Raw genomic sequence first — 27,645 nt, forward strand, 5'->3', positions numbered from 1 at the left:
CTCGGATGTTGCCTGGTATGGAGGGAGGGTCTAATGAGGAAAGGCTGAGAGACTTGAGGCTGTTTTTGTTAGAGAGAAGAAGTTTGAGAGGTGACTTAATTAAGACATACAGGATAATCAGAGGGTTAGATAAGGTGGACAGTGAGAGCTGTTTTCCCCTGATGGTGATGGTTAGCATGAAGAGGCATAGCTTTAAATTGAGGGATGATAGATATAGGACAGATGTCAGAGGTACATTCTTTACTTAGAGAGAAGTAGGGGCATGGAACACGCTGCCTGCAACAATAGTGGACTCACCAATTTTAAGGGCATTTTAATGGTCATTGGATAAACATATGGATGGTCTTGCACTTTGGAAAAAAGAATACAAGCATGGACTACTTTCTAAATGGTGAGAAAATTCATAAAGCCAAAGTACAAAGGGATCTGGGAGTGCTAGTTGAGGATTCTCTAAAGGTAAACATGCAGGTTGAATCCATGATTAAGAAAGCGAATGCAATGTTGTCATTTATCTCAAGAGGGTTGGAATATAAAAGCAGTGATGTGCTACTGAGCCTTTATAAAGCTCTGGTTAGGCTCCATTTGGAGTACTGTGTCCAGTTTTGGGCCCCACACCTCAGGAGGGACATATTGGCACTGGAGCGTGTCCAGCGGAGATTCACACAGATGATCCCTGGAATGGCAGGTCTAACATACGAGGAATGGCTGAGGATCCTGGGATTGTATTCATTGGAGTTTAAAAGGTTAAGGGGAGATCTAATAGAAACTTACAAGATAATACATGGATTGGAAAGGGTGGACGCTAAAAAGTTGTTTCTGTTCGGTGAAGAGACTAGGACCCGTGGGCTTAGAATTAGAGAGGGTAAATTCAGAACAGAAATGCGGAGACATTTCAGCCAGATAGTGGTGGGCCTGTGGAATTCATTGCCGCAGAGTGCAGTGGAGGCTGGGATGCTAAACGGCTTCAAAACCGAGATTGATAAATTCTTGTTGTCTCGAGGAATTAAGGGCTACTGGGAGAACGCTGGTAAGTGGAGTTGAAATGCCCATCAGTCATGATTGAATGGCGGAGTGGACTCGATGGGCCGAATGGCCTTACTTCCAATCCTATGTCTTATGGTCTTATGGATGAAAATGAAATAATGTAGGATGGATGGACTCCAAATTGGTTCCACAGGGTGGCGCAACATCAAGAGCCAAAGTGCCTGTACTGCGCTGTAATGTTCTATTTCCTGTGCACACCTCAATCATGTCCCCCCTCAGTCTTCTCTTCTCTAAATAAAACAATCCAAGCCTATCTCGTCTTTCCTTACAGCTCAATTGCTCCATCCCAGGCAACATCTTGGTGAACCTCCGTTGTAATCCTTCCAGTGCTATCACATACCTTTGGAATGAGGTGACCAGACCCGTACATAGTTTTCCAGCTGTGGCCTGACCAACACTCTGTACAACTCCAACATTACCTCCTTAGGCTCCTGTACTCTATGCCACTATGCCATCAATAGTGAAACAATTAAAACCGGGGAAGCTGAAGAGGCCAGAATTAAATAAGTGCTGATATCCTGATGAGTTGTGGGACTGAAAGATTTTATGGTAATTGAGAGGGGCCAGGCCATGAAAGAATTTGTAAGCAAGAATTAAATAATCTAGGCATTGCTTAACTGGGAGTCAATTAAAGTTTGTGAGAAGATTTGTAACTCGGGTGCTCGTTGTTGTGGTTCTGTTCGCCGAGCTGGGAGTTTTTGTTGCAAACGTTTCGTCCCCTTTCTAGGTGACATCTTCGGTGCTTGGGAGCCTCCTGTGAAGCGCTTCTGTGCTGATTCCTCCGGCATTTATACTGGTTTGAATCTGCCGGAGTCAATTAAGTCAAGAAGCAAAAGAATGATAGTGGGATTTGGTGTATATGGTTTAATATACAGGACGGAGAGATTTCAATCACCTCAATTTTCAGAGCACAGGATGTGTGGAGTTATGTGAGCATTGGAATAGTTATGCCTAGAAAGTGCATAATCTTGAATGAGAAATTACAACAGATGATCTGAAGCAAAAATAGAGTTAGGTGATGTTACACAAGTAGAAATAGATGATTTAGTGGTGGCAGGGATAAGTGGTCTTGAGGTCAAAAAAGATTGCAAGACAATTGTTCAGCCTTTAGAGAGAGATAAAGTCAGGAGCTAAAAATCAGTGTTGAGGCAAGGACCAAAGACATCAGAGGAAAATTTGGCTGTGAAATGCCACTATGCAGACTTGCTTTGATATCATAAGGAACATTGTGTAATCGCAGCACTGTCAGCCTTGGAAAAAATGATGCTATTTAAATGATCTTATTCCATCAGTTGATTACTTCCAGTATACAGTTGGAAGAAATGTCTGCTTCACAAATATTGGATGAGAGACAGTGGAGGGTCAAGGGAAATTACAGTGAAGGACAGCATGTGGTCACATACACATTGAAACTGGCTATATATTTGTTCATTATGTCACCAAAGAACAGCATGTAATGGAAAATTAGGAGGGGTTCAAGAATTTTACTTTTCTAGTATGTGTCAATAAAGTAATAATATGCCAAATTCACAGTGAAAGCCTTAAAGTTGAAGTATAGTGGTTTAGGCAGTGATGTTACAGAGGGAAAATTGAGTTCTTTGCCAGTTGAGTTTAAAAGCAGGGAGGTTATGTTGCAGCTGTACAGGGTGCTAGTGAGGCCACACCTGGAGTACTATGTGCAGTTTTGGTCTCCTTACTTGAGAAAGGATGTGGGGGTGCAGAGGAAGTTCACTAGGTTGATTCCGGAATTGAGGGGATTGATTTATGAGGAGAGACAGAATAGACTGGAATTACTTTAATGGGAATTTGAAGAATGAGTGGGGATATTATAGTGACATATAAAATTATGAAGGAAAGGGATAACATAGAATTAGAGAGGATGTTTCCACTGGCAGGTGAAATCAGGACAAGAGAGTATACCTGAAAATGTGTTGCTGGAAAAGCGCAGCAGGTCAGGCAGCATCCAAGGAACAGGAGATGCGACGTTTCGGGCATAACGTCGAATCTCCTGTTCCTTGGATACTGCCTGACGTGCTGCGCTTTTCCAGCAACACATTTTCAGCTCTGATCTCCAACATCTGCAGACCTCACTTTCTCCAAGACAGCATAGCCTCAAAATTAGGGAGAGTAGATTTAGGACAGAATTAAGAAGGAACTTCTTCACTCAGAGAGTTGAGAATCTGTGGAATTCCATGCCCAGTGAAGTAGTTGAGGCTTCCTCAATGAATGTTTTTCAAACTAAGATAGATTTTTTTTAATGGAAAGGTAAGGGTTATGGTGAGAGAGCTGGTGAATGGAGCTGAAGCCACAAAAAGATCAGCCATGATCTTATTGAAAGGCAGAGCAGGCTCGAAGGACCAGATGGCCTACTCCTGCTCCTAGTTCTTATGTTCCTATGTTCTTATGAATAATAAGTCTAGAGTGAAGCTGAAGAAATATTATTTTTGCTTGTCTAAATTTCCTCACCTTGTTTTCTGAAAACACTGACCAATATTGTGGTATAGTTCCAGTGAAAATTGTCCAGAAGGGAAGTCAGACATTCCAGTACATGCAGTCATTCCTGTCATGTGACCTGGAATAGGAACCATGGCTAATATTTCTTTCTTCCTAGCTAAAATGCTGAATCAATTGTAATATCTCATTGTCATTTTAACTGAATTAATTCACTTGGCTCAAAGGGAAAATTGGAACCTGGGACTCTTCTATTTAGTGTGGCTCAGGATTATGGAAAGCTATAGATTATTAGTGGACCCATGGGACCAGCTCAGAGACTTAGAGCAGAATTAAATGCCTTGTCCTTTGACATTTTTGATTGTGAGAAAGGGCGGTGTATAGGTTCCAAAGTCCAGTGATTTGTAAACCCAGGAAAGGAGGATAAACTACCAGAATGTGAACAAACATTGAGGCAGTCTGTGACACTGTGGTGTTTTAGGGAATTCCAAAGCTTCCTAATTGAACCAGAAGTTTGGGAATCCCTTGTAAAACTTTAATGAGATTTGATGACACACAATCTCACTAACGACTGATGGGAATGAGGAGAAATCCATGGGATTTGACTTGACCATGTTTGGGCTTTGGTATACTCTGTGGGGTGTTCCATCACAGTTTGTCTGTTTCTTCTGGACGTTAAAATATAACCTATGTATAATTATAGATTGTATTACTTTTACAACTTTTCGTAACAACATTTATTGCTGTTTGTCCAAATCTACAGAATCTTGTGACTTTAGTCTTTCAGTAAGTACCTGGGATCTCAACTATTTTTAACACGTAGTCAAAATGAAATGGTGGTGATGAGCTTATTGCGTGAACTGTTCAAGTCCATGGGGTCGGCTACTCCCATATTGCTGTTAGGAAGAGAGTTTTCATTGTATCAAAAAGGGATCTGGATGTCCTTGTACATTTATCACAAAACGTTAGCATGTAATCTAAGTAATTGGTATGGCGAATAAAGGGCTTATGCCCGAAACGTCGAATTTCCTATTCCTTGGATGCTGCCTGACCTGCTGTGCTTTAACCAGCAACACATTTTCAATGGCGAATAAAATGTTGACTTTTATCCTGAGATGGATCGAGCATAGAAATAAAGAAACCTACATCTGGACAGGGCACTGGTGAGACTGCACCTAGAGAATTACATACAGGTCTTGACTCCTTGTTTAAATAGGGAAGTACTTGTACTGGAAGCAGTTCAGAATATGTAGACTAGTTTGATTTTTGGGATGAAGAAATTTGTGTTATGAAAAGTGATTGAGCAGGTTGGGCCACTCTAGAGTTTAGAAGAATGTCAGGCAATTTTATTGAAACATATAAAATTCTGAGGGGAATTAACAGGATAGATTTTCTATTAATGGGAAATCCACACCTGAGGAGCACAATTTCAAAATAAGTGATCTTCCAATAAGATAGCAATGAGCGATAATTTCTTCTCTCAGAGAGTTGTTCTTTGTTGGAATTCTTTTCCTCAGACAGGGAAGCAGGGTCTATACATACTCAAGGCTGAGTTAGATGGATTTGTAATTAACAAAGATGTCAAAGTTATTGAGGCAGCCAGGAAAATGTATGCAAGGATCAAATCAGTCATGATCATATTGAATGATGGAGAAGGTTTGACAGTCTGAATGGCCTCACTCCTGCTCCTACTGCTTATGACCTTGTGATCAATCAGTGATTTGGTTTTAAATATTGGATTGAAATGCAATGGAATTCTTACACCTGTGGGTGCCTCCCTGCCTTATGTTCTCCTACACCCCCCACCCATCCCCCCCTCCATTATAAAGGGCAGGTTAGACTCCTAAACCTTAATGATGTGGAGGTGCCAATGTTGGACTGGGGTGAACAAGGTTAAAAACCACACAGCACCAGGTTATAGTCCAACAGATTTATTTGGAAGCATTAGCTTTCAGAGCGCTGCTCCTTCATCAGGTAGCTTCATCCCAGCTATGTAATGAAGGAGCAGCACTTCGAAAGCTAGTGCTTCCAAATAAACCTGTTGGATTATGATCTGGTGCTGTGTGGTTTTTATCTTTAATCTTACTTGAACCTACCTAACACACTGTACACTGAAGATAAGAATTGTGAGGAAAGGAATTATCCCAGCTACTCTTTCTGAGGAAGTAGCTGAAGTATCTCATGTCTGAGACTTGAGTTAGGATATGACCTTAAATGGAACACAACTGATGCATGGCAACTTATGCTACTATTAGTACATTATAAACCAGGATAAGAATACAAAAATACAACATTGTCAATTTGAAATTCTAAGTTAGTAGGAGTCATTAGGAACTGAAAGAGGTTCTTTATTATTGCACATAGTGCCTCACTGCTATGTTTTTGCAGGATACTAAGCATACTTCAGAATACAGACTGTATTTAATTTTTCCAGTCAGAGTCTTCCAGCCAGATGTGTTAAATGTTTGATTTTTATTGTGATCCAAATATGCTGTTTAACAATGCTCCTGATACAAAAATGCCTCAATGACACTTTTGTATTTAATCTCCAGCAGATGTAACAAGTACCAGATCATCAAGGCTTTGAGATGGCAGGGTGTCTAGAATGTAGACTGGTTGCCCAAACATTCTGGCCCATGTGGTCTGCCATCTCAGCTCTTGTTCCATTATACTGGCTCATTTTGTTCAAATTGCATGAGCTGGCAGATTTGGAAAGGGCTTTGTGCCTGAAATCTAAATCATAACATAAAACTCTGCTAGCTACAGAAAGTTGAGATCTGAGCAAATTAACATAACTTGTTATGTGGGGTCGAGACTGTGATGCTGGAAAAGAACAGCAGGTCAGCTAGCATCCGAGGAGCAGGAGAATCAACGTTTCGGGCATAAGCCCTTCATCAGAAATCATCTCTTGCTAATCAGATGTTGCCTGACCCTCAGTGCTTTTCCAGCACCAAACTCTCGACTCTGATCTCCAGCATCTCAGTTCTCCCTTTCTCAATAACTTATTATATGTGATGCAATTGTGCAAAGCTAAGTGACTCACAGAAGCAAATAGCTTAGGAAGCACCAGCCCAGCATCACAGGTCTAGAATCAGAATTCCAGTTGTAGTGAACTCAACAAAGGAATTTGGTCCCTTTGCTTTTCACTAACATTAACAGGCAAGATTTACTCAGCTATTACTTGCAAAAGTATATCAGTGAGACACTGTGTGCAATAATAAGGAGCTCCTTTCAGTTCCAAATACTTCCTATTAACTTAGAATTTCAAATTGGCAATGTTGTGCCTTTATGCCTGTTCATTTTATTGTGCTTCTATTGTGATACATAGCACTGCGTGATAGAGGAAAGAAACTCATTCACACCTGCTAACTTCCAATGTGTAAATTAAGAATGTTAGCATTGTCCCAGTCGACAATTGGGAAACCAACACTAAGGACAGGAACTCTGGCAAACCACCATCTGAGAAGGAACCGCAATTTTTAAAGCCAACAGATGTACAGAATTAGAAGGAAAGAGAAGAAAACAGAAAGCGAAGCAGCAATAACCAAAGCCTGATCTGCCATTTGGAACTACTTGTCCTGAATGCGGAAGAACTTTCAAAGCCAACATTGGACTTATAAGCCACCTGAGAGCCCATAAATATTTGCTGAGATATTGGTATCATCGATAGTGACAGGTGAGGTGCCGGAAGATTGCAGGTTGGCTAATGTGGTGCCACTGTTTAAGAAGGGTGGTAAGGACAAACCAGGGAACTATAGACCAGTGAGCCTGATGTTTTGGTGAGCAAGTTGTTGAAGGGAATCCTGTTGTTCATAAAGAAACAAGCTACCTCTGCCCTAACAAATATTTAATGACTCAGCCTCCACTGCTGTGTGGGGAAGTGAGTTCCAATTAAATACTTCATCCAACTCGTGAGAAGCTACTAAACAGAACTCATACTTACATTACACAACCTCCTATCAACACATCCTGCAGAGCATTTACATCGCTCATCGCTCCACCTCTTCCCAACATGTATTTGGAAAGTCAAGGATGGATTAGGGATAGTTAACATGGCTTTGTGTGTAGGAAGTCATGTCTCACAAAATTGATTGAGTTTTTTTGAAGAAGTAACAAAGAGGATTGTTGAGGGCAGAGCGGTAGATATGATCTATATGGACTTCAGTAAGATGTTCGACAAGATTCCCCATGGGAGACAGGTTAGCAAGGTTAGATCTCATGGAATACTGGGAGAACTAGCCATTTGGATACAGAACTGGCTCAAAGGTAGAAGACAGAGGGTGACGGTGGAGAATTGTTTTTCAGACTGGAGGCCTGTGACCAGTGGAGTGCCATAAGGATCCATGCTGGGTCCACGACTTTTTGTAATTTATATAAATGATTTGGATGCGACCATAAGAGGTATAGGTAGTAAGTTTGCAGATGATATCAAAATTGGAGGTGTAGTGGACAGCAAAGAAGGTTACTTCAGATTACAACGGGATCTTGATCTGATGGGCCAATGGGCTGAGAAATGGCAGATGGAGTTTAATTTAGATAAATGCGAGGTGCTGCATTTTAGGAAAACAAATCTTAGCACCACACCTGTGACTATCGATGATACAGATATCTCAGCAAGAGGCCCAGCAATCACTTCTCCAGCTTCCCACAGAGATATTGAGTACACCTGATCAGGTCATGGGGATTTATCCATCTTTATGCGTTCCAAGACATCCAGCACTTCCTCCTCTGTAATATGGACATTTTGCAATGGTAAGGTTCTAGGGAGTGTTGCTAAACAAAGAGACCTTGGAGTGCAGGCTCATATTTTCTTGAAAGTAAAGTCGCAGGTAGATACGATAGTGAAGAAGGCGTTTGATATGCTTTCCTTTATTGGTCAGAGTATTGAATACAGGAGTTGGGAGGTCATGTTGCGGCTGTTGAGGACATTGGTTAGGCCACTTTTGGAATATTGTGTGCAATTCTGGTCTCCTCCCTATCGGAAGGATGTTGGAAACCTGATAAGGTTCAGAAAAGATTTACAAGGATGTTGCCAGGGTTGGGGGATTTGAGCAATTGGGAGAGGTTGAACAGTCTGGGGCTGTTTTCCTTGGAGCGTCAGAGGCTGAGGGGTGACCTTGTAGAGGTAAATAAAATCATGAGGGGCATGGATAGGATAAATGGACAAAGTCTTTTCCCTGGGGTTGGGGAGTCCAGAACTAGAGTTCCTAGGTTTAGGGTGAGAGGGTAAAGATATAAAAGAGACCTAAGGGGCAACTTTTTCATGCAGAGGGTGGCACATGTATGGAATGAGCTGCTAGAGGAAGTGGTGGAGGCTGGTACAATTGTAACATTTATAAGGCAATTGGATGGGTATATGAATAGGAAGCGTTTGGAGGGATATGAGACGGGTGCTGGCAGGTTGGACTAGATTGGGTTGGGATATCTGGTTGGCATTGATGAGTTGGATCAAGTTGCTGTTTCCGTGCTGTACATGTCTATGACTGTACAAATAGATCAACCGAATGAAGACCATCATCCTCGGCCTTGAGGGATAGCCACAACGACAACGACCACATTGTACCAGGCTGGGATGATGATGTGAATCTGGTAGTACAGGAAAGACAGTTAAGACAGTGGAGATGAGTTAAAAAATACTTCTGTGATCAACAAACATTTTCTTTCAGCTTATCTGGAATGTATTTGTACCTTCCAGTTCATACTTACATTCAATTCCACATTAAAACAATTCAAACAAGGACATACCATTATAATATTGTATTTCAGAGTCATTCAAGCTTCCAATATTATAAATTGTAGTCATTCAAACATTATTAAGTTGTAAAATTAGACAGACCATTCATTTTTGCCTCCACAAAATAATACTACATGCGAAACAGGACCAATGTAATTTTTGAGTGTTATCCGGTCCTTGCTGCAATTTGAATTCAAATCAGATCTTGCCTTAATGGAGAGGATCTACCAAGGCACAGAAAACTGCCTGGGAAATTGTTAGGAGCTGCTCCACCATTACTGTTAACATTTCATCAGTGTGTGGCAAAGTAAGATAGAGTCTAAGGAATTTTACAGTTCATGAAGCCAGAGTGATCCAAGATGTTTTTTTAAAAAAGTATTTAAAAGCCTTTTTTTTCATTTTTCTTAATCTCTCAATGCATCTTGTATCCAGTGAATTAGTTTTAAATGGAATTATTACATTTATGTAAATTAAAGCAGCAGACATTTTGCACATAGCATGGTCCTAAAAGGGAAATTAGATGTTTGGTAGTTATAGTTGGATCGAGTCATAGAGATGTACAGCATGGAAACAGACCCTTCGGGCTGTTAGAAATGGGGAAAAGTGTTGTTTTTGCAGATATGGAAAAAGCATACAGCAAAGGGGTCCAGCAAGAGAACTATTAACCCTCCAGATATTTAGGGAAGAGTATCTCTACTTTTCAGTGTATAATTGTGGTTAATTAAATACTAACTTTGGTGTGTAATTATTATAGTAAATAAGTTCTTTTTAAAAATTATGTTTTCAGCAAATGCTGAGATATCCGAAATGCTTGGGCTATACAAAATGATACAAGTTAATGAAATGTCCGAGGATGGAATATACCAGCAGAATTGATACCAGATCTTGATGTACTGTCGACAAAATAATGTGTGTGTCAACACTTACAGAGAGGAGGGTTGCCAACCTGGGGAAGGGGGAAGTAATAAGGGTGGAGCACAGCTCGGCAGTGGTATGACACAGTAAGACAGATTGGGTCATTAGGAGTCTGGAGAGATGACCTCACTCAGCTCAAAGGGTATAACTGTATACTAACCTGAGTTCTAATTTGCTCATTTGCTTATGCAATTGAAGCCCTTACTTGTAAGTTCGTAATAAATTGTTTTGTTTCCAGGTTTGTTGGTCTCGTCTAAATTTTATTAAGTTGTTTCTTACAGATTTGGGGGCTCGTTCCGGGATCCCAAGCTCCGGTCACTCAGCATTCTTGGAGAAACGGAGAAGCTGCACCTCGCTGATTTCAGCAATCTCTAGTTTCCCCTTGTTGCTGCGGCGGCTTTGGGCGAGTGTGATCCGGACTGAGAGACCCTGGAAACAAGACGGGCAGACGCAGCAGGTTTGGTCAGGTGACTCTTGTGTGCACAAGACCCGGGTAAGAAAGGTCTTAAAAGATTTATCTGGGCAACCGGGGTAGGCAGCGGTAGTTGCTGCCAGTCGGATATATCCAGGGATCCAGGGAACCGGGATGCTGGGCGACTGGATTAGGCAAATCCAGTCAGCCAGGGTAGGTAGCCGTTGATACTGTTGCCAGTCGGATATATCCGGGTATCCGGGGAACCGGGGTTCTGGGCGACTGGTTAGGCGAACCCGATCAACTGGGGTAGGTAGCGGTTGTTACTGTTGCCAGGTGGATATATCCGGGGAATTGCTGCGGGACAGGGTGCACAAACACGCGGCAGGAAGTTCGGTCGGGTAAGCGACCGGGATAGGCAACGGTAGTGGTTGCCAGGTATTGCCGCGGGATAAGGGCGCGTGGATTCAACCAGGTAACTCTTGTGCACAGACCAAGGTAAGAAAAGGGACCTTTAAGTATTGCCTTGGTGGTCGGGGACGCACAAGAAGTATGGGACGTACGAGCAGTACGGGAAATTGGCAACTTTTAAAATAAAGTGTTTAATTGGCTAAGATTAATCTGATGAGTAAGGTGTCTACCTGATTTGATCACCCAGCCTTAGACCGGTTGTTAAGAGGAGAAATCCCCCACGCGAAGGTCAGGACCCTGAAGTGGGTGTGGAAGAAGGGGACACCGGACCTCAGTAAGGTTAACTAAATGACATAAAGAAACGGTCGAGTATTGAAATGAGGAATAAAAATAGTGATTTAAGTTTAGAAGGAGACATTGGAGGGAGGTCCGAGGACCACATCCCAACGGACAGCCCTTTAGGAAAAATGTTAAGTAATTGGTAGGACAATCCTCGGACGCGAGGAAAGGATAAAAAAAATCAAATGATAAAATGTCAATGAAAAACAGCTTTACAGTCAGGAGGAACCAGATTTTGCTTCATGTCAGAAGGGCTAGTAGCTGAAGGGCTACTGAGGGTACACTTCGTAACTAACTTAGAGCCAGACATCCAGAAAAATATTCAAAAGTTAGAGGAGTCGTTGCGGGAAGCTCAAAGTGTCTGTGAGATACAGTGTCTGTGTGTGAGTGTGTGTGAGAGGGAGAGAGAGAGAGAGAAAAAAAGCTGTACAGCTAACAGAAAGTTTAACCCTTTGTGATTCAGTTTGAATGCACATTTGTTTGTTGGAGATTGAATGTTTGTGCTTTGTTCCCTGGAGCTTGAGATCCGTGATTGTTTTGAATCTGATTTCTATTATGGAAATTTTAACATGATTTCTTTTAAGGTTAAGGATTTTACAGATTATGAAATAAAATGTTAACTCCTGCTCTTTTTACAGACTGCCTTACTATCAGTTTCTAACTGATCCCTTTTATCCTTACATAAAAGCGATTTATGGAGGACAGTTGAAGTTTTAACTTGAATAGACAAATCCTTTTAAGGCAGCTCTGGTTATTTCACGACCTATAGCATTGTAATTGAGCAATGACTGGTCAGGACTACTTGGGAGGCCTAGTTTTGGATTTGAATCGGGGGACTGGAACCGGGTGATTGTGGTGGATTTCAGAGTTGGCGACCATGTGCATTTTGCATTTTGAATATTAAACACTGAGTAGATGAATTTATAATATATAAATTTATTTACAAGTAAGATTCCAAAATGTATAGTTAGGAACAGGCTTTAAAGAAAAGCAAGCATAAATTGATAAATTGTATTTGAAATTACAGGGAGCAAGAAGTATTGCAATATTTCTTTTCAAAAAAAAAATCAAGGTCTAAACAAAACATTGGGTGATGAGAAATGGCCATGAGGTGGCCCTAAAGCTGTTCAGTTGGTTAAATGGGCTCAGCAATTGATCTGGCAACGCAACGTGAGAAGCAGAAACCGAAGGCAAAAATAATGATAACCACGGTTGATAAGGTAATAAAGAAAAGGACAAAACTAAAAGGAGAAGGAAACCGGAATGGTGGCAGGCGGTGTGTTGAAAATCAAGGGAGGAGAAGGGATGGGGGAGGAGATGTTAAGGGGTCTGGGAGACAGGAACAAGGATCAAAGTGGAGATCCCCACAGGCGGGATGTTATTACTGTGGAAAGATAGGTCACTTTAAGAGAGAGTGTCCAGATCTGAAAAAGGAAGTAAAGCCAGTGCCATTTATGAACCTTGATGAAAAATAGGGGTGTCAGGAGTTCCTGCCCCCAGGGGCCCACCAGGAACCCTTGATAAATTTAAAGGTGGGACCTTACAAAGAGGACGTAGTTTTCCTAGTCAATACGGGGACAGCAAGGTCATCCTTAAATTTTAAGCCCAAGGGAGTGGGAACGAAAAAAAAAGGTTAATTGGATTATGGCAACAGTTTTGTGATGAGAGGCACAAAGAATCAGTTTTGCGTTCATGACGAGATATTGCCACCAAATTGGGGATTGCATTAGCTGAAAAGGTACTATGGAATCTGTTGAGGTTCTTAAAAATGAATGTGCTCGAGCAAAACAATTACAGAAACAGAATGAGAAGTCACAAGTGACTGGTAAACAAACAGAACTGCGCGATTCCAGTTTTTAAAATGTTTTAATCACTTGTGTTTCCATCCTGAATTATATAATGTATAATTAATAATTAACATTTATAATAATTCAATTGTGTTAGCCTGAATCAATATTAATTGGCAAGATTCCTTCATACATTCTCAGTGACATGTCATATTGATTCATGGTTAATTTAAAACATGACCGCATTAATTCATTGTCAATTAAAGAATGGAAAGCTACATTACTGCCCAGAGTGTGTGCAGGCAGTGGTAGCAATAGCCTTATTGGTAGAGGAGAGTCGGAAACTTACTTTTAGGGGAGCCTTAGTAGTCAGCACCCACACCAGGTGTGGTCAGGAGAAGAAAGAGCTGCTCTGAGGGAATGGAAAAGAGACATCCGGTGAGTGAGGGAGTGATACCAGCCAAAAACAAATTCCCCAATGTGGACCCACATTGGAAGGGTATGGATGAACATGATAGAGGAAAAATGACGGACTTTCGAGAAATGGTCATTTTGGGCATTAAAGAGGCGGCACCTAGATCTCAGAATTTTGTGAAAGCCTTTGAAGTGAGATAGACAGTTTCGCTGATGACTTTTGATGAATAGGGGAGTCAGGGGTTCCTTCTTCCTGAGACCCACCGGGAACCCTTGATAAATCTAAAGGTGGAACCTGAAGGAGAGGAAACAGTGTTTTTAGTGGATACGGGAACAGCACGATCATCCCTAAGGTTTAGACCTAGCGGTGTTAAATTAACTAACAAAGGTCTCAAGGTTTCTAGAGTAAAAGGCAAAGAATTCTTAAATCAGAATGCAGGACAATGGCTCACAGACTCTAGGATCTTGGAATATGAGACAATCTTAATAGAACAAGATTTCCTTGTGTTAGTCACAGACAGTTGCTTGAATCCAGCTGCATTTCTGTGGGAGTGGGGGGTGCAGAGGGGGGGTGGCCCCTGGCAATCCAGAACATGACTGCCTTGATATTACTGAATATCAGACTAAAGTGCGAATGAACTTAAGAGATGTACCGTTGCATGCGAGAGCTCGGTTGTTTATCGACGGGTCCTCCCGGATGATTGAGCGTAAAAAGCACAATGAATATACTGTAGTGGACGGGATAGAGGGAAGCATTATCGAGGCTGAAAGACTGCCTAACGCTAGTCAGAGTTCAATGATAAGTTTTTAAAGAGCTATATTGTGGCGCTCGGCTCTTCTTTGTCTATTCTTAGGAATAAAGGCCTGTTGGTACATACACCGCCATTCAAGTTTGCAATCAAATACAACCAGTTGATTAGGTCCTGATCAAGACCTGGAAAGATACCAAACTGCACCCGAGCTGGGAGGGACCATTCCTAACCCTCCTAACTAGTGAAACAGCTATTCAGACTGCTGAGAAAGGGTGGAGTCATCACACTCACGTTAAAGGTCCTGTGAATGCCCCATTGGCGGAGTAGCATACTCATCCTACAGACAACACTCTGAAAGTGTTGAGCTGAGAAAGAAAGAATGAACTGAGACAAAAGACTCTTTTAATGTTTGCTGATATATATATTGTTATTGATTGTAAGGGCTGTGTGGAATCACTGCTTCTTGGCACCTAAAAGATTAAGACAGATAGGCAGGACAGTAGACAGGAGTTAGAGATGGGAGGGTACTAGTATAGTATTGTAACATTAGTAGTACTAACTATTCTAGGAGACGAGAAAAATCACTTTACTACACTATGCCAAAATTATGCTGAACAAGAGGGACTTACCAACTGTTGGGTCGTGCAGAGGTCCCACACCATGGCGAACCTCGGATCCCACCTCGGTAATACTGCTCACCTAAAAGGAAGTGTATGATGTACAACAATTTGACTCGGGCTCAAATGATACAAAGTGGAAATCTGACAGGGGTAAATATGACTTTGTGGGATGGTTCCCTAGACGAGACCCGAAAAACCCAGGGAATTATCAGTGGCCTTATAATTTCCCCACCGAAAGGAACAGTGAATACCATCTGTTTTTGTAATCAGAATGACACCGCACCCTTCCAATTAGGAAAATCATCTTGTTCTACACCTGCCAAGCCACTACCATGACTGTTCCCTGAATATTGATCGGAACATATTGGGTATGCGGCCGGAAGGCCTATCCATTTATTCCCGGGGAAAAATACGCTCGAGTGACCGAATGTATATGAAGAAATGCATGTTTTGATGTTGATGAATCACTGCCTCAAAGCCAGAAAGGCTGGAATGGCTGCTGTTACCTCACTGATATAGTCCCTCACCTCTGATCAGAAAAACATGAACACAACCTGAGGAAGGAAGGGGGAATAAGACGTAAGGCCCGAGAGGTCTCTGACCGTCTGTTGTGGACACTATTCCCAATCTACGGCACTTCAATGTCAGGGGTAGAGCTGTCCTCATAAACTGTCAGCTGCCCTTGAGAAATTAATTAATAATACCGCCAACATAATGGGAGAAACTCAGTCCCAAATATCGGCCATAGCCACCGAAATGATTGCCGCAAGACTAACAGCCTTACAGAATCGAATGGCTCTAGACTATATCTTGGCCAAAAAAAGGGGAACCTGTGCACTGATTGGTAAGGAATGCTGCACCTTCATCCCAGACGCCTCTTCCCTAGTGGAAGGTAAGACAGAAATAGTAAAGAAAAAGATAAAGAATATAAAAGAAATTGAGGATAAACTACGAAAAGATGAGAAATGGGGACTGACCGGTTGGAGAAAATGGTTAGCTAAATGGTGAGCTAATTTAGGCATTTATGTATTACTGATAATAGTAGGTTAAATAATAGAATTTAACGTGTTAAAGTGGATAATGAGTAAGTTGATAATGTCCTTGGAAGGACAACAATCAATGATGGTCATGACAAAAGTAAGCGCACAAGAAAGAGAGAGTAATAGATTACTCCTAGAGTTTGAAAAAAAAACAGACTTAGGAGAGCAGAAATGGCAAGATTGTGAACCTCTACACCTTAGGGTGAAAAGAGGGCAGAAAATAACAATTGCAAAAAACAACAAATGGTAAAAGAAAAGAAATGGGGGAGTTGTTAGAAATGGGGAAAAGTGTTGTTTTGCAGATATAGAAAAAGCATACAGAAAAGGGGTACAGCAAGAGAACGATTAATTCTGCAGGTATTTAGGGAAGAGTATCTCTACTTTTCAGTGCATAATTGTGGTTAATTAAATACTAACTTTGGTGTGTAATTATTACAGCAAATAAGTTCTTTTTAAAAATTATGTTTTCAGCAAAAAGCCGAGATAACCGAAATGCTTGGGCTATACAAAATGATACAAGTTAATGAAATGTCCGAGGATGGAATGTACCAGCAGAATTGATACCAGATCTTGATGTACTGTCGACAAAATAATGTGTGTGTCAGCACTTACAGAGAGGAAGGTTACCAACCTGGGGAAGGGGGAAGTAATAAGGGTGGAGCACAGCTTGGCAGTGATATGACACAGTAAGAGAGATTGGGTAATTAGGAGTCTGGAGAGATGACCTCACTCAGCTCAAAGGGTATAACTGTACACTAATCTGAGTTCTAATTTGCTCATTTGCTTATGCAATTGAAGCCCTTACTTGCAAGTTCGTAATAAATTGTCTTGTTTCCAGATTTGTTGGTCTCGTCTAAATTTTTTAAAGTTTGTTTCTTACAGGGCCAACCCGTCCATGCCGACCAGATATCCCAACCCAATCTAGTCCCACCTGCCAGCACCTGGCCCATTTCCCTCCAAACCCTTCCTATTCATATACCCATCAAAATGCCTCTTAAATGTTGCAATTGTACCAGCCTCCACCACTTCCTCTGGCAGCTCATTCCATACACGTACCACACTCTTTGTGAAAAGGTTGCCCCGTAGGTCTCTTTTATATCTTTCCCCTCTCACCCTATGTCCTCTAGTTCTGGACTCCCCGACCTCAGGGAAAAGACTTTGCCTATTTACCCTTTCCATGTCCCTCATCATTTTGTCAAACTCTATAAGGTCACCCCTCAGCCTTCGATGCTCCAGAGAAAACAGCCCCAGCCTGTTCAACCTCTCCCTATAACTCAAATCCTCCAACCATGGCAACATCCTTGTAAATCTTTTCTGAATCCTTTCAGGTTTCACAACATCTTTCCAATAGGAAGGAGACCAGAATTGCACACAATATTCCAACAGTAGCCTAACCAATGTCCTGTACAGCTGCAACATGACCTCCCAACGCCTGTACTCAATACTCTGACCAATAAAGGAAAGCATACCAAATGCCTTCTTTGCTGTCCTATCTACCTGCGACTCTACTTTCAGGGAGCTATGAACCTGCACTCCAAGGTCTGTTGTGGTTCTGTTCGCCGAGCTGGAAGTTTTTGCTGCAAACGTTTCGTTCCCTGGCTAGGGAACATCATCAGTGCTATTGGAGCCTCCTGTGAAGCGCTGCTTTGATGTTTCTTCCGGTATTTATAGTGGTTTGTTCTTGCTGCTTCCAGGTGTCAGTTTCAGCTGTAGTAGTTTGTATGTGGGGTCCAGGTCGATGTGTCTGTTGATGGATGTTCTTGCCGTTTCCGGGTGTCAGTTTCAGCTGTAGTGGTTTGTATATGGGGTCCAGGTCTATGTGTCTATTAATGGAGTTTGTGGATGAATGCCATGCCTCTAGGAATTCCCTGGCTGTTCTCTGTCTGGCTTGTCCTATGATGGTAGTGTTTTCCCAGTCAAATTCATGTTCCTGGTTGTCTGAGTGTATGGCTACTAGGGATAGCTGGTCGTGTCGTTTTGTGGCTAGCTGATGTTCATGGATGCGGATTGTTAGCTGTCTTCCTGTTTGTCCTATATAGTGTTTTGTGCAGTCCTTGCATGGTATTTTATAAACTACATTAGTTTGGCTCGTGCTGGCTATTGGGTCCTTTGTTCTAGTGAGTTGTTGTCTGAGTGTGGAAGTTGGCTTGTGTGCTGTTATGAGTCCTAAGGGTCGCAGTAGTCTGGCTGTCAGTTCTGAGACGCTCTTGACGTATGGTAGTGTGGCTAGTCCTTTTGGTTGTGGCATGTCCTCGTTCCGTGGTCTATCTCTTAGGCATCTGGTGATAAAGTTGCGTGGGTATCCGTTTTTGGCGAATACCTTGTATAGGTGTTCCTCTTCCTCTTTTCGCAGTTCTGGTGTACTGCAGTGTGTTGTGGCTCTTTTGAATAGTGTCCTGATGCAGCTTCGTTTGTGTGTGTTGGGGTGGTTACTTTCATAGTTTAGGACTTGGTGTTGGTTTCCTGTGTACCCTTGTGGTGAATTCTCCGTTGGGTGTTCTCTCTACTAACACGTCTAGGAATGGGAGTTGGCTATCCTTTTCCTCTTCTCTCGTGAATCGTATTCCTGTGAGTGTGGCGTTGATGATTCGGTGTGTTTTTTCTATTTCTGTGTTTTTGATGATTACAAAGGTGTCATCTACGTATCTGATCCAGAGTTTGGGTTGGATTTGTGGTAGAGCTGTATGTTCTAACCTTTGCATAACTGCCTCTGCTATGAGTCCCGAGATTGGTGATCCCATGGGTGTTCCGTTGATTTGTTCGTATATCTGATTGTTGAATGTAAAGTGTGTGGTGAGGCACAGGTCTAGTAGTTTAAGTATGCCGTCCTTGTTGATAGGTTCCACCTCCTGTGTTCTGTTATGTATGTCCAGTAGGTTGGCTATTGTTTCTCTGGCTAGGGTTTTGTCAATTGATATGAACAGTGCCGTCACGTCGAATGATACCATGGTTTCTTCTTTGTCTATGTGTGTATTCCTGATGATGTCCAAGAATTCCTGTGTTGATTGTATGGAGTGTTTGGATCCGCTGACTAGGTGTTTCAGTTTTTGTTGTAGTTCTTTGGCCAGTTTGTATGCTGGTGTCCCTGGTAGCGATACTATGGGTCTGAGTGGGATGGCCAAAGAACTACAACAAAAACTGAAACACCTAGTCAGCGGATCCAAACACTCCATACAATGGCCACTTGTCAGCCCATTGGCCCATCTGGTCAAGATCCTGTTGTAATCTGAGGTAACCCTCTTCACTGTCCACTACACCTCCAATTTTGGTGTCATCTGCAAACTTACTAACTGTACCTCTTATGCTCACATCCAAATCATTTATGTAAATGACAAAAAGTAGAGGACCCAGCACTGATCCTTGTGGTATTCCACTGGTCACAGGCCTCCGGTCTGAAAAACAACCCTCCACCACACCCTCTGTCTTCTACCTTTGAACCAGTTCTGTATTCAAATGGCTAGTTCTCCCTGTGTTCCGTGAGATCTAACCTTGCTAATCAGTCTCCCATGGGAACCTTGTTGAACGCCTTACTGAAGTCCATATAGATCACATCTACAGCTCTACTCTCATCAATCTTCTTTGTTACTTCAAAAAACTCAATCAAGTTTGAGAGACATGATTTCCCTTGCACAAAGCCATGTTGACTATCCCTAATCAGTCTTTGCCTTTCCAAATACATGTCCATCCTGTCTCTCAGGATTCCCTCCAACAACCTGCCCACCACTGACGTCCGGCTCACTGGTCTATCTTTCCCTGGCTTGTCCTTACCACCCTTCTTAAACAGTGGCACCACTTTTGCCAACCTCCAGTCTGTGATAAAGGTTGACATTTGAATGGTCACCGGAAAAATTCCATCCTCTTCTTGAAATCGTACCCATGTTGGGGGGTGGGGCAGTGGCTGTAACATTGTAAAAACATACAGAAAAGACTTTAGTTTTCATGAATGAGTTTAGACAGTGAGTGTTACCATAGAATCTAATGCAATCAAGCCAATTCCATTCTCAATCAATTTTCACTTTCAGTGTGAGATTGTTGATAATCTCTCAGGCCTGGGAATTTTCTAGACCTATGGACATTAAGGACAATTGTGATGCATGTAGCATTGCACCAATTGAGAACAACTGATTAACAACTAACTAACTAACTAACAAATTAACTACCTAATTAGAGACTGCCTCATTTAACAATGAACCTTCAAAACCTCCCTACTCCATATCACAACTACTTATCAGGAATTTACGATGAGTGAAGAAATGTAATTGAATTGGGAACTGGTAATTTAATACAATAAGAAATAATGCAAAAGACTGGCTATGCATTTTAGACTGCAAGGAGAAAGTGAGGACTGCAGATGCTGGAGATCAGAGTCAAGAGTATGGTGCTGGAAAAGCACAGCAGGTCAGGTAACATCCGGTGAGCAGGAAAATAAACGTTTTGGGCATAAGACATTTTTAATGAAGGGCTTATGCCTGAAACTTCGATTCTCCTGCCCCTTGGATGCTGCCTGGCCTGCTGTGCTTTTCCAGCACCACACTCTCGATTTTAAACTCCAAGTCAACAAAGAGCATTCAGCATTATTGGAAAGGCATCATGGAAATATTGTGGGGAGGTGGGCTTTAAACTGTCACTATGTTGCAATTCATTTCAGGCATGTAAAAAGAATACATGCAATAGTAATATTTTCATTTTAGAATTATTATTCATCTAAAGAGGTACTGACACCATCAAGAGTTGCTTGGTAAACATTTCCTTACGTGTGAAGGGTGATGAGCCAGAATAGATATTTATCATTATATAACACTACAAGGGAGTGGCCCAAGGCATTTCACACGATTTACACCGTAATCCTGTGTTTTTATTACCAAATAAGAAATGTTTGTAAACATATTTTCTTAGTAACTTACTAGATCACAGGAAACAAGTTGTATTTAAACAATACCTTATAAGAATTTCCCAAATGCTTCATATTTATTGTATTATTTTTAAATGTCCTGTGGAAAAATGCAGCATTCATCTTGAACATAGAAAAAAATCCACTGTAAATTGAATGGAAGATCTGAAATAACTTCACAGAAGCCAGTATCCCCTCACCAAGTCACCATGGTTCAATGAAGCATGCAGGAACAGAATTAGACATACCGAAAAATGAGGTGTCAAACTGGTGAAGCTACAGCACAGGACCTTTGGCATGTCAACTGGCATAAGTAGCATGAAATCACAGCCAATAAATCAGACCTAAGCTCTGCTTATATGCCACGTCCAATCATGAATGGTGGTGGAAAATTAAATAATTAGGGATGTTTCACAGATATCACTATCCTCCTTACATTACATTACTTACAGTGTGGAAACAGGCCCTTCGGCCCAACAAATCCACACCGACCCGCCGAAGCGCAACCCACCCATATCCCCTACATTTACCCCTTACCTAACACTACGGGCAATTTAGCATGGCCAATTCACCTGACCCGCACATCTTTGGACTGTGGGAGGAAACCGGAGCACCCGGAGGAAACCCACACAGACACGGGGAGAATGTGCAAACTCCACACAGTCAGTCGCCTGAGTCGGGAATTGAACCCGGGTCTCAGGCGCTGTGATGCAGCAGTGCTCACCACTGTGCCACCGTGGAGACCAGCACATCAATGCAAAAGGCAAGGCTGAAGAATTTGGAGCTTCCTTGAGCAAGAAGTGCTGAGTAGATGATCCATTTTGGTTTCCTCCTGAGGTCTCCACCATCACTGGTTCCATTCTTCAACAATTCAATTTACACCAGGTGAGATCAAGAAATGGCTGAAGGCATTGGATCCTGCAAACACTTTGAGCTCCAACAACATTTCATTGATGGTACTGAAGAACTGTGCTCCAGAACCAGCTCCTGTATAGTCACTAACAAGGTGAACAGTTATCCAGGTATGTCCTGTCCCTAAAAGATAAGACAAATTCAAGCCAGCAATTTACACCCGCCCCCACCCCACACACTCTCGATCATCAGCATTTTGATGGAAGGAGTTTGTTTATCAGTAATCTGCTCAGTTTGGGTATCATTAGGTCTACTCAGCTCCTGACTTCATTGCAACATTCCTCCAAACATGGCCTGAAGTTCTGAAGTGCAGGGGTGAGGTGATATTGACTGCTGGACCTTAAAGAATCATTTGATTCAGTATGATATCATGGAACTCTAGCAAAACTGGAATCAATGGGAATTGAGGAAAACATTCCATTCATTGGAGCAATGCCCAGCAAAAGGAAAATAATTGTAGTTGTTGGAGATCAATCATTTCACTCCCTGGACTGAATTCCTTAGGGTAATGCCTAAGATATAACCATCATCAGCTGCTTCATTAATGACCTTCCCTTGATCATGAGGTCAAAAGTGGAAGTTTTACTGATAATTGCACAATGTTCAGCGCTATCCGTGACCCATCAGGTAATGAGCAGTATCATGGGCAAATGCAGCAAGACCTGAACAATATTCAAACTTGGGCTAATAATTAACAAGTAATATTAATGCCACAGAAACAACAGCAATTACCAACTCCAACAGGACATAATCCACCCATTGCCCTTCGATTGTAAATGGAATCAGCATTGCTGAGTCTCCCACTATCAATTACGATTGACCAGAATCTGAATTGGTCCAGCCATATAAATATTATAGTTACAAAAACAAGCCAGAGATGAGGGACAATGCAGTGAATAACTTAACCCCTGACTTCCCAAAGCCTGCCCACCATCTACTGTACAATCAGGAGTATGATGTATTGCACCCATTTGTGTGAAAGGTCACAATCCCAATAAAATGCAAGAAACTCTCAACACAACTGGATAAAGTGGTTGTTTGCCTGGCTCCACATCCAACACCTTTCACATTCACTTCATTCACCATCAGCAAACAGTGGTATCACTGTGTAATCACCTACAAGATGCACTGTAGTAACACACCTAGGCTTCTTCAACAACACCTTCCTAACCTATGACCTCTACCACATGGAAAGACAATGGAGCACTACTACATGCCCGGTTCCCCTCCAAACCAAACATCATCTGACTTGGAACTATATTAGCGTTCCTTCACTTTTGCTGTCATTCCTAACAACATTGTGGATGTACATATGCCTCAAGAAATGTAATGATTTAAGAAGTCAGCTCACCACCAACCTCTCCAGGGTAATTAGGGATGGGCAATAGATGCTGCTGTGGCGAGCAAAGTTCCTATCCCATTATTGAATAAGTAATGATTGATATGGGTAAGAAAACCCTTGGTCGTCCATTCTAATTCAGCCATACAATAATACCTTTCAGGTAATTCCCAATACATCAGCGATATTTTTAAAGAGTTTTCACTTTCACTACCACACCATGTGATATCAATTCTAAGTTTGTGTTTTGCTAATTTTAACATGTGACTCCTGCCTTTATGTTATCAGTTAGTTTGGATTGTTGCCCAGATTTACTTTGTCTACATGCTTTGCTTTCTTATATGATTACACTTCATTGGCTACAAAACAAAACATACTCTAAGTTCATGAAAGGCCCCACTGAATATAAGATAAAGTCCTTTCCTTTCCTCTCAGGTCATTTGTAAGCCTGAAATATTAACATTGCTGGTGCTGTTTGACTAGGTTACCTGAAGATGGCAATATTACACTGAAAGGATGAGAGAACTCTTCGAATATTGTACTGTAAGCAAATGTTTTCAGTCATATCACTGACATTTGTGAGCTATTTTTCAGTGTTTTACTTAATTACTAAATTATGAAAAACTTTCTTGATTTAGGCAGAAAGTAATCATTTATTTTGAAGTTTAACTTCACTAAAGATAGGAAGCAGAACTTTCTGGTTTCTCTCATTTTTTAACTATTCTCTTGGCAACATGAACTGAATGTATACAAAAGGAACATGAGCACATGGCCAGCCCGAGTAGGAAAAGCACTTTTTGGGATCACAGTTTGGAAGTTGATTACATTCCCAATACTATTTCCATCCTATTGTCACTACTTCCACCTATTCCTTGTTAGACCTCCTGTGCCTGATCTGAACCCTTGATGTCCAAGTTCCATAAATACTGAACACATTCTTCATTCAAGTGATGGCTTTTGAGATCTTTTCTAAAGAAGTAGGGCAGATGCAAAGGCTTTTCATTGACACTCTCCTGTCAATAATAAGAACAGAAAGTATTATAGAAACTCAATGGATCTGACAGAATGTGTGGAGAAAGAAGCAAAATTAATATTTTGAATCCATTATGGCTCTTCAGAACTGATTGCCAAAAGAAAAGTCATTTTGGACTAGAAACATTAACTTTGCTTTTCTCTCTCTACAGATGCTGAATTTAATTTTTATTTCAGATCTCCAGTGTCCACAGTGTTTTGCTTCTCTCTGCTTACAATACTGGGTCAAAGGTTGCCAGTGGAAATTACAGAGGTAGGATTTGCAATGGTTTGGTGAAAATTGAAGACCACAATAAGTATTTTAAATTTAGTTCATGGGGATCGGGCAAAACTGCAGACTCACATTAATGAGCGTATGCAGTAACATTGGAATCATGAGGGTTTTCAAGTGATTTTTGTAAAATCTTACCCAAACCATTATAGGCGAAGAACATAAACAGTGAATAGTACAAATACAGTAAAAACACTAATTATCTCTTGAAGTCTTATTGGTATATCTGTCAAGCCTCTATTCACCCTTGTAAATTGAAATTTGCTGGGTGAACTTCAGAAGTGCACAACTCCACATAAATAGTTGGAAGTAATTTTGATGAGTCATTATGAACTTCTGTTTTGTACTACTTTATGGAAGCATAGAACCATATGGTAGTGAGACCTATTTTAATCTGCACCTATATCAAATATCAAAAACTTCAAAATACGTGTAAACTGTAGCATCATATTATTGCGATGTAATGTCTATTCAATCATAATTTCTGGACATATAGATGTCAGTTGGTACAGTCCAGTTTTCTCAACTGGATTGTTGTAGCTTGGAACAAAAACTGGAATTAATGGAAAAGCTCAGCAGACCTGGCAACATCTGTGAAGAGACATCAGACTTAATATTTCAGGTCCAGTGATACTTGTTCAGAACTGATGGTAACAAGGAAAAGGATGCTTTGACAAAGGGTCAGTTAGACTCGAAACGTCAGCTCTTTCCTCTCCTTACAGATGCAGCCAGACCTGCTGAGATTTTCAAGCATTTTCTCTTTTGTTTCAGATTCCAGCATCTGCAGTAATTTGCTTTTATTAAGGAAAAGGATGCTCTGTATTTGGAAAATGAAGTGGAAGCAGGGAGGAGTAAATGATAGGTAGAGATAGAGCCTAAAGAAAACGTCAGTCTAGGGGAATGAATAGCTGCAAAAGGGGACAATTAATGACTGACAATAGATAGTGTATGGTAGTAGCCCATGTGATACCAAGGCTTGGTGTGTGGGAGTTTGAGAAAGCATGGGGAGAGATGCTCAAGCCCTAACATTGTTGAACTCGATATTGAGTCCAGAAGGCTGCAGGTTCCCAAGCAGAAAATGAGGTGCTGTTCTTCCAGCTTGTGCTGAGCTTCAGTGTAGCAAGCCAGAGACAGTGAGGCTGGACAGGCTACAGGGTGGTGTGTTGAAATGGCAGGCAACTGGAAGCTCAGGGTCTTATTTGCAGACAGAATGTAGGTGCTATGCAAAGCGGTTGCCCAGTTTACACGTTGTTTCCCCAGTGTAGAGGAGACCACATTGTGAGCAGTGAATGCAGTAGACTAGATTGTGAGAAGTGCAGATAAAACATTGCTTCACCTGGAAGGTGTGTTTAGGCCCTTGGATATTAAGACGGGAGGAGGTAAATAGGCAGATGTTGCACAGGAAGGTGCCTTGGGGTGATGGGGGGCATTGGGAGTGAAGGAGGAGTTGACCAGGGTGTCCTGAGGGGAACTGTGAAAGACAGACAAGGGAAGGAGGGGAATATGTGTCTGGTGGTGACAGAAATAGCGGCAAATGATCCTCTGGATGTGGATGGTAGTGGGATGGTAAGTGAGGACAAGGACTATCACTGTTGTGGGAGGGAAGGGAGGGTGTGGGATCCAAAATGTGGGAGATGGATTGGACCCAGCTGAGGGCCCTGTCAATTATGGGGGAATCTTTGGTTGAGGGAGAATGTGGACATTTTGGAGGCATTATTGTCGAAATTGACATCATCAGAACAGATGTGACAGAGATGGGTCAAAATCTTGGAACTCTCCCATCACCCCCACTTCCCAACGTCACTGTGGAGTGTATCGATACCACATGAAGATTTTTTTTTATTTTTTCAGTCACAGGATGTGGGTATCACTGGCTGGGCTGGCATTTACTGTCCATCCTTATTTGTCCTTGAGAAGGCAGTGGCAAGCTGCTGTCAGAACCATTGTAGGGATTTCAGGATTTTGACCTAGCAAAACTGTAGGAACACTGATATATTTCCAAATCTGGATGGTGAGTGGCTTGAAGGGGAACTTGCAGGTGATGGTGTTCCCATATATTTCCCCCCTTTGTCTTCCTAAATAGTAATGAATGAATGTTTAGAAGCTGTTGCCGAAGGAACCTTTGTGAATTTCTGCAGTGCATATTGCAGGTAGGACACATAGCTGCCGTTGAGCGATGGTGATGGAGGACTGAGTGTTTGTGGATGTGATGTTATTCAGGTGGGCTGCTTTATTCTGGATGGTGTTAAGCTTCTTGAGCTTTGTTGGTGATATACTCATCCATGCAAGTGGGGAGTAATTCATCACACTCCTGACTTGTGCCTTGTAGACTTTGGGAGTCAGGAAGTGAGTTACTTTCTGCAGAATTCCTAACCTCCGTCCGAATCTCATGGCCACAGTACTTATATGGTTAGTCCAGTTCAATTTCCGGTCAATGATAACACTCAGGATCTACATTGTTGGGGATCCAGTGATGATGGTGTCAATCAATGTCAAGGAGTGATGGTCAAATTCTCTCTTGTTGGAGATAGTCATTGCCTGGCACTTGTGTGACACGAATGTTACTTGCCACTTGTTGGCCCAAACCTGGATACTGTCCAGGTCTTACTGAATTTGAGCATAGACTGCTTCAGTATCTGAGGACTTGCAAATGGTGCTGAACGCTGTGCGATCATTGTGAAAATCCCACTTCTGATCTCATGATGGAGATAAGATTCAAGACGATTCAGGAAGGTAACATCTTCTCCTGGGCAATAGGGCTGGACAATGAATGCTGGTCTAGCTAGCAATGCCCACATCCTATGAATAATTGAAAAAAAAAGGTTTGTCTCCATGGTATATCATCAGATAACACTCAGTAACTGGACACATGCCTAAGAAACATCCTCTTGTAGGTCATTGTCGGCTTCTTTTCCCTGCGGAACTGCATCTCAGCATGAGTGAGCTTTGAAGAGAAAACTGGCAAAGAGCCATTACTCAACCCAGTGCAGAGAGTACTTCTTTCGCTTCATTTAACATGCACCATATTTTCAGAATGTACATTCCAGTTCCAGAGGAGATGCTGTCATTAATGCTAATAAAAAAAACTCAAATGCTGGAAATCTAAAATAAGGACAGAAATTATTATAAGCACCAAAGCTGATATGTGATTTCCAGCGTTATCTGTCATTATTTACACAGGCAGTTACATCAACGTAGTGCAAGTTGGCCAGCCTTATGGACATTGATGTGGGTTGGAGGTTTGTAAGCAAAAGGCCCCTGTAATCTCATCTTAATTCTGC

At 41.7% G+C, this 27,645-nt stretch overlaps 1 protein-coding gene across 5 annotated transcripts in view; it reads right to left on the reverse strand.

Annotated features, from left to right (window-relative positions):
• mtor (mechanistic target of rapamycin kinase) overlaps window positions 1-27,645 on the reverse strand; it is a 474,957-nt gene that overhangs the window by 415,026 nt on the left and 32,286 nt on the right. For 3 of the 5 annotated variants that reach the window (XM_060852056.1, XM_060852054.1, XM_060852060.1), the window contains exon 2: window positions 14,889-14,958. The exons of 1 other annotated variant lie outside the window; for it this stretch is intronic. The gene's annotated coding sequence lies outside the window, so the exon portion shown is untranslated. Of the gene's footprint in view, window positions 1-8,079; window positions 8,171-14,888; window positions 14,959-27,645 lie in introns of those variants that run through there. One more of the 5 variants, XM_060852059.1, reaches the window with a different exon arrangement.

The sequence above is a fragment of the Hemiscyllium ocellatum genome, chromosome 37 (assembly GCF_020745735.1).
Source record: "Hemiscyllium ocellatum isolate sHemOce1 chromosome 37, sHemOce1.pat.X.cur, whole genome shotgun sequence".
Lineage (NCBI taxonomy): Eukaryota > Metazoa > Chordata > Chondrichthyes > Orectolobiformes > Hemiscylliidae > Hemiscyllium > Hemiscyllium ocellatum.